At 49.0% G+C, this 8,347-nt stretch overlaps 1 long non-coding RNA gene across 2 annotated transcripts; it reads left to right on the top strand.

The window, feature by feature from the left end:
• The first annotated feature begins 1,327 nt into the window (after window positions 1–1,327).
• On the top strand, window positions 1,328–6,319 carry LOC144293198 (uncharacterized). Of its 2 annotated transcripts, none has more exons than XR_013360621.1 (4): window positions 1,328–1,563; window positions 2,879–2,980; window positions 3,334–3,463; window positions 3,676–6,319. It is a non-coding gene; the product is annotated as an uncharacterized LOC144293198 (long non-coding RNA). The 2 variants fall into 2 exon arrangements; XR_013360622.1 differs by having other exon boundaries at window positions 2,885–2,980.
• Window positions 6,320–8,347: the final 2,028 nt, after the last annotated feature.

Genomic DNA, 8,347 nt, shown 5'->3' on the forward strand with positions numbered 1-8,347 from the left:
CCTTCAGTTCTCTGACCACAAATTCTCAGTCTTAGCAGGTATACTTTAGAGCAGTAGTTCTCAACTGGGGGTGATTTTGCCCACCAGGGGACATTTGGCAAAGTTTAGAGATATTTTTGATTGTTACAACTGGGGGGATGTCACTGGCAGCTAGTGGGTAGAAAGCAGAGATGCTGTTAAGTGTCTTGTAATGCACAGGACAGCACCCAGCAGTGAAGAATTATCTGGTCCCAAATAATGCTGATAGTGCTGAGGTTTCTATGGAAACAGCTCTACACGATTATTGTAAAAAGAATTGAAAATACAGGTAAGCCCCCCCAAAACCCCGCCAAAACCCAAAAAGAATAATTCCCCATAATTCTGCCACATTGAAAGTACTTCAGTTAAGAAAGAATATATTTTTTAAAGATTTTATTTTATTTATTCATTAGAGACACATCAAGAGAGAGGCAGAGACATAGACAGAGGGAGAAGCAGGCTCCATGCAGGGAGCCCGCTGCGGGACTTGATCCCAGGACTCCAGGATCACTCCTGAGCCAAAGTCAGACGCTTAACCATTGAACCTCCCAGGTGTCCTAGGAAAGAATATATTTTAAAGAATAGGAATATTTATTTTTTTATTTTTTATTTTTTTTTAAAGATTTTATTTATTTATTCATGAGAGAGAGAGAGAGGGAGACAGAGACACAGGCAGAGCGAGAAGCAGGCTACATGCAGGGAGCCTGATGTGGGACTCGATCCCGGGTCTCCAGGATCACACCCTGGGCTGAAGGTGGCGCTAAACCGCTGAGCCACCCGGGCTGCCCAAGAATAGGAATGTTTATAGGGTAAAAATATTCTGACTCTTTTGAATTTTTCCCAGTTGTACTGCCTACCTGATTATGTGACATAATGTGTTCAGTGCCATTTTGGTGCTTGGCAGGGACAAGGAAATGCCCAATATCTATGGGATGGTCCTTGGAAGGTGAGGGTGGGGCAGAGCACCTGGTTCATCTGCAGGTAGGACCTATAAAAACTCATTCTCTGGGTGGCTTGATGTCTTGCAGGTGAACTCTGTGTGTGGCTGAGTGTGTGTGTGCCAGTGTGTTCCCACAGTGTGTTCTCATGTCATCATCCAGCTAGAAGGTAGACAGGCATACTGGTAGACAGGTATACTAGAGACTCCACAACCTCGTTAATTATGGGAAAGAACAGAACTTGAGTGAACTTTGGTATATTCATTTGGGTTGAATTCTTTGATTACATAAGGGTTCCAAAGAGTTCTTCTGGGGCCGAGGGCTTCCCGACTGGGCATGTGACTTTCCTTGGGCAAACCACATCAGATATCCTCCTGTGCCGTCACATCCTGAACCATCTGCCTTCTTTGCAAAGCTCCATGTCTTGTGTGCTCAGTGAGACCTGGGGTGCAGATGACATTTCCTGGGGAGAACTTGGGCTGGCCTGGGTTGTCCTTGGAAAGGTGGGATATTGGATTCAGGCCCACCCGTGAAAAATCAGACTCACTGGTAGTTGCTGTGCGTTGCTGCATGTCAAACAAGCCATCAGCCTTGGCCCGGTGAGCAGGTGAGTAGGTGCTCAGTATTTTACTCCTCACCCTTTTGCCCTTTGCAGAACCTCAGAGGTCGGTGTCCAGCATCAGGCCCCACTGTGGCTTACAGATGAGGCCCAGAGAAACAGGGACTCTCCCAGTGGCACCTGTCTGAGGCTGAGCCTGAGGCCAGTAATCTCTCCACACTCCTTTCCTGCCCAGGAGGGTTGAGTCAGTCCACCCAAGCACCATGGGGCCATACATTCAGGCCCTGGGGCTCCCAAATGTTGATCTGAGGACCATGACCTTGAAATTAGGAAAGAATTTAAAAAACAGGCAGGTTCCAAACCTAGGGAAGAGATACCTCTGGAGGGTGGTGTCTGGAGGGGGCCCTGCTGATTTAGCCTCTCTTTTTATAGAGAGGAAGCATCACATCATCCAACCTGGAGAAGGACTGGCGATGGCCAATGAGTCCTCATGGAGTCTCTCTCTCTCTCTCTCTCTCTCTCTCTCTCTCCCCCTCTCTCCCTTTCATGTTGTGGAGGAGGACGTGCACATGTAGGCTTATATGTGTATTTGACCTTGTTTTCTCTGTCTGCTTCAAACCTTCCCTGATACGGTGAGTGGTCTGCAGGGTCTGTCTGGTGTCCATGTCAATCCCCACCAAAGGGGCTGGAATGCTGGAGAAGGGCAATCCTGAGGTGGGGGCCTTCTGTTCTACAGGAGCTAAAACCCTCTGTCTGGCTGAGGAGAGCCCCCACTTAACAATAGGAGGGGTGGGAGGCTCTGTGAAAGGTGACTTTGAAAGGCTGCACTTGTTCTTGTCGAGGTCTGGGCAGCAGAGCTCTGCTGTGAAGGATGGTTCTGGTGTGAGGTTGCGCTGCCGGCAGCCGTGGGGGATAAAGTCTCCTTCTCAATGGCGCCCCTCAAAAATTGTTTCTTTTTCTTATGAACTGTTTCCAACATCAACACAAGTGGAAAGAATAGTATTGCTAAAGCCCCTGGTGCCCATCACCCACCTAGTTTTGATAAGTAGTGAGACTTGGACACATTTGCTTCATCTATTCCTCTCTCTTTTTTTTCTTTCTTTCTTTCTGTTGGAGTATTTAAAATAAAATCTCGATCATAACATGCTTCACTTCTGTGTATTTCTCTGCACACACACACACACACACACACACACACACACACACTCCACCCTCCACATTTTCTTATATAAGCCCAAAGCCATGGTCACACCTAACAATATAAATAATCACCCGTTGGGATCACTTAATATCCAGTCTGTAATCAAGCGTCTCTGTTTGTCTCAACCGTGTCTATTTATTTATTTATTTATTTACTCATGAGGCACAGAGAGAGAGGCACAGACATAGGCAGAAGCAGCCTCCCAGTGAGGAGCCCGATGCCGGACTGGATCCCAGGACCCCCGGATCACACCCTGAGCCAAAGGTAGATGCTCAATCGCTGAGCTACCCAGGTATCCCTCAAACGTGTCTTTTTTATACTACACTTGGTTTGCTGGAATCTGGATCCAGAAAAGGTCTAAGCTCAGGGTTTTGGTTGGTCTCCTAAAGTGCCCCCAATCCAGGGCTGATCTTCTTTCTTCTCTTTTTTAATGTAATGCTCTTGACTTACTGCATATGCCAAGTCATTTCTCCTGAGGATTGCTCCACATTCTGGACTCCTCTGTCTGCTTTCTTATAATATTGCTGACCGCTTTCCCCTATACTTCCCGGGAATTAATGTAAGCATTGGAGTCTCAAATAGAGTGAGGTTCCATTTTTTTTTTTTTTTTAAACAAGGACACTCCATGAATGGCGCTGGGCTTCCCACTGCACGGTGTTAGGAGGCACACACGGGCAGCTTGCTGATCTTTTAGTGGCACTAAAAATGATATGTGGTTTCCGATGGTGACAGACTGCCCCCTCCCTGGTAAGCTTCCTCATTTGGTAGCTAGTCTTCCCCAGATGTTCTTCCAATGAACCATGCTTCCCTGTATTTGAGTCCTCATGCTGTCACAGCGCCTTGAATTTGGTCGGCTCTAGGACTTGTTTTCTGCCCTAGAATGTGGCCACAGGGACTCTGGGTTTTCAAGGCTAAGGCTGAGCCACAGGAAGCCTATAGCTTCCCTCTCTGTCTTTCAGAAGAGTCACTCTGGGGGAAGCCAGCTGCCATGCTGTGAGGAAGTCAGCCTGAGGAGAGGCCACCTGGCCAGAGAGAGGCCCCAGCTGTCCCCACTCTTCTGGTCATCTCCACCGAGGCATGGGCACAAGAATGACAGAGAAGATAAAGCTCAGATGGCTCTGGCCCCAGCTTCTGCCCAACTCCAGCCGTCTGAGAGGCCCCCGAGAGATGGGCCCACTGACTATAGGATGTCCTGTGAAATTGTGGTTGGCCACTACGCTTTGGTGTGGCCTGCTGTTGACTGAACAGCCAGTGGCTTTCCTTCTAAATGTTCTAACTGATGGGGGTCATTGCCGGAACCACTGATTTGATTAGAAGTTACAGAATGCTGCTGATCTAATTCTATCACTCTTGCCACAGTTATTTGCAAGAATTCTTCCCCTCAGCAGGTAGGCATCCCTGGTGATCCTGAAATATGGACCCTACATGAAAGACAGGGAAATGGGGACGCCAGGGTGGCTCAGTGGTTGAGCATCTGGCTTCAGCTCAGGTCGTGATCCCAGGGTCCTGGGATTGAGTCCTACATCAGACTCCCTGCATGGAGCCTGCTTCTCCCTCTGCCTGTTTCTCTGCCTCTCTTTCTGTGTCCCTCATGAGTAAATAAATAAAATATTTAAAAAAAGGGAAATGGTGGGGCTCTTCCTGGTTACCTTCTGCAGCAGTGACCTGGCCCTTCTTGGATTTGAGACCCAGATCAAGGCAGGAGAGAACAGCTTGAGGAAGGTGAGCTGGGGACTTGGTTCCCAAGGAAACCACAAGGTAATCATCAGATCCTCTGAGGATCATTATTTCTTTGTCCTGCTAAAAACCAGATGCTGTCACCTTCCAAGCCAGCTCAGACATTTGAGCAGGCACCAAAATGGGTCCTCAGGGGCGGAGACAAGTGGTTTAGTGAGCTTACGGGGGTGGCTGCTTCTGCCCCTGGGTCTCAGCTTCCTCTCTGGAGGCTTCCCACCTCCACCAAACAATACCTTTATCCTCAGATCTCTTAGGCCACAAGAAGAGCCTAGTTTTGGGGTGAGGGATACATAGAAAGCTGCCCATCCTGGAGCCCCAAGGGACAGGATGTCTTTGCTCAGGGTCTGCCCTGGGCTGTCAAGTGCCACCTTCTAATAAGTGCTTACTTTGTGCCAGATGTGACACAAGGTGGGCTTGGAACTGCAGGCACAAAATCTCCCAAATCTTGACAAGAACTCACAGAATGGGTGCTGTCTTCACCCACTGGTTGGATCACTGGCCCAAGGTCGCCCAAAGCACCCTCTGCTGTCTACCTGTATAATTGGCCTCAGGTGGTCTATTCCTGCCAAGGTCCCCTCTGGTGGCAGCCTGCTGGCGATGGGTGTAAACGTGTTCATTGCTCACCTCCAACTGTGTGTATCTCTGATGTTCTCAGTTGACCCATGACATGTAGTAAGGATCCCCTCTTCTTGTACCCCAGCATGGTGCCCAAGCTCTTCCTGTGGCTCTGACGATCACCCCGGGCATGGGGCCAGTAGGGTGAGGGCGCTGAGTTTTTTTCTTTTTAAATTTTATTTATTTATTCATGAGAGAGAGAGAGAGAGAGGCGCAGAGACACAGGCAGAGAGAGAAGCAGGCTCCATGCAGGGACCCCGATGTCCTCTATCCCAGGTCTGGGACCTCTATCCCAGGTCTCCAGGATCACGCCCTGAGCCGAAGGAGGCGCTAAACCGCTGAGCCACCTGGGCTGAGGGCTCTGAGTTTTGACTCACATAAGGAATGTCTGGCAGCAGAGTCAGGCCTGAAGCTTTGACATTTTCCTCAGTGCAGGACAGACTTAATTTGTTCTGGAATAGTATTCAACAACATTAGGTGCAATGGATCCACAGAGGAAACGCCCCTAAACACAATGTTCTCCTCACAAGAAAAAAAATGGCTGAACCCACAAACATTCATGTGGTGTTGCTTGAGCCACCTGGGCTCCGTGTGGGAGGGAACGTCACCATCCATACCGAGGGTGTGTCCCAGCTCTCTGACTAGGAGACAAACATCATCTCAGGTCCCAAAATCTGCTCCTTCTTTGATTTTCCTCTTCTGGGGAAGCAGGGTCCCCAAGAGTTGCCTGGCATCATGGGCAGGGGGTACTCAGGACAAATCTTCACTTGTCTTCATGCCTCTGCAAACGAGCCCTTCTTGGATGGCACTGGTGAGGGTGGCCCTAGGGGAGCAAGGGCTTCTGAAGTGGTGTGGGGGGACCTGAGAGGTGAAGCAGTACCCCAGGTTTTGTCTTCTTGAGGCTGGAGGCGGCACAGCCTGAGGGTTATGTGCTCGGGCAGGACCTGCTCTGTGTGTGACCTTGCATGAGCGGCCTCTGTGAGTCTCACTTTGTCACCTGTAAAATGGGCACAGTGATTCCTCCCTCAGAGGATGGGGTGCCTGTGATCATGGGGAAGAACCATATGTCACAAACTTCAGTTGGTGTCAATCCTGACAGGGTGTATTTACACTGAGTTAATTTTGACTCCCGGATGAGCGTGGAGGCAAGTCCAGCTATCAGTGGTTCCTCCTTAAATCTACTACAAAGGGCATCCCAGGTGGCTCAGCAGTTTAGCGCCACCTTCAGCCCAGGGCCTGATCCTGGAGACCTGGGATTCAGTCCCATGTCGGGCTCCCTGCATGGAGCCTGCTTCTCCCTCTGCTTAAGTCTCTGGCTCTCTGTGTCTCTCATGAATAAATAAATAAATAAAATCTTTAAAAAACAATAATAAACCTGCCACAAAGACTTTATACAGTTTATAGCTCTAGACTAGTCTCTAGTCTCCATGATTACCATGGAGATGCCCTTTGACATGCCCCGCGTGGTCTCCTGGATCCCTGTGGTTTCTGGGGCCCCTTAGGACCAGGTCCACCCTCTCGAGGACACCATGGCCATCCCCTTCCTTGTGTTCTGTGAGTCAGGGGCTCTGGGAGCTTACTCCCCAGAAGGAGAGTAAGGAAGGCATTGCCTTCCCTTGGGTCAGGGATGTGTACTTTCCTCTCCCTACCCCTCCAGGACTTCCAGCATAATTTCCCTCCATGTTTGAGTTTTGACAGAAAGAGACCATTCTGGCGGGACTTGAGCTTTGGCTCCATCATAATGGTTTCCCAGAGGCAAGAAGAGGTAATGCCTGGCTTCCCTCCAGGACTTGGAGCAGAAATACAGGAGAACGAACCCCAGCAGACCTCCATCTAGCAGCCCTGCCCACGTGGGCTGGTGAGGGAGCTGCCCTCTTCTTCCTGGCCTCTTCCTGTCCCCAGCCACCCACTACTCACACCACCCCCAAAGCAGAGAGCTTGCCGATTGCCTCCCACGAACAAGAACAGCTCTGGGTGTTTTTGGCTGGGATATTTTATCTCATGCCCCCAGTAAACTTGAGAGAGAGGGACCATTCTCGTACCCATTTCCCAGGTGTGGAAGATGAGGCTCAGGAACCTTGCTCGTTCAAGGTCACACAGCTTGTTTGTTAAATTGAGCCAGGGTCTACATTCTGGTCTTGGAATCTCCTCTTCTCTCCTCTACCGCTCCAACAAGGAAACTTCAGCATTGCTGATTAAGATCTTAAATTATAGTTTTATCATAAAGATCGTACTTGCTTAAATATAGAGATGTTAGAAAATGCAGAGAAAAAGAAAAACATAAAAGTCATTGTCCCCCAAATCCAGTAATAAAACATGTACAGTTGACCCTTGAACAATCCAGGGCTTGGGACACCTCCCCATGCAGTCGAAAATCCACATCTAACTTCTGATTGCCCCCAAACTGAACTACTAATAGTCTACTATTGACATAGACAAGTCAATTAGCATATATTTTATATAAGTATTACATATTGTAGTTTGACAGTAAAGTGAGTTAGAGAAAAAAAAGTGTTATTAAGAAAATCATAAGGAAGGGGCTCTTGGTGGCTCAGTCAGTTAAGTGTCTGCCTTCAGCTCAAGTCATGATCCTGGGGTCTTAGGATCAAGCCCTGCATCAGGCTCCTTGCTCAGTGGGGAGTCTACTCCTCCCTCTCCCTCTGCCTGCTGATCCCCCCTAGTGTGTGCTCTCTCTCTGTCAAATAAATAAATAAAATCTTAAAAAGAAAGAAAATCATAAGGAAGAATAAGGAAGAGAGAATACATCTTCAATACTGCACTGTACCAAAAAAATTCAGTATAAGTGGACCTGTGCTGTTCTGACCTGTGTTGTTCAAGGTCACCTCTATATCCTTAGACTGGTGAGTCTCAAACTGGACCACGCATCAGCATCACCTAGGAGGCTTGTTAAAGGCAGAGATCTCCTGCCCGCCCCCCACCCCAAGTGTTTGATACAGTAGATGGAGTGGGAGCAGGAATTATAATTTCTAATCATTTCCTTGGTGATGCTGGTCCTGCTCATCAGAGGACCCCCACTCGGGGATGCTGCTCTGGATCACGGCCTTTTGCCCTCCATATGGTTGGCATTTAGGGTGGTCATTCTCTGCTGTGGGGCCTGCCTGGTGCCCTGTAGGATAGCTAGCAGCAGGATTTCTGAGCTCTTCGCACTAGAGGCCCATAGAACCTTCCCCTGAGTATGACAACTAACAATGTCTCCAGACACTGTTGAGTGTCCCCTGGGGGGGGGGGTGTAGAATTGCCCCCCCCCCCGACTCCCCA

Source organism: Canis aureus, chromosome 21 (genome assembly GCF_053574225.1).
Source record: "Canis aureus isolate CA01 chromosome 21, VMU_Caureus_v.1.0, whole genome shotgun sequence".
Lineage (NCBI taxonomy): Eukaryota > Metazoa > Chordata > Mammalia > Carnivora > Canidae > Canis > Canis aureus.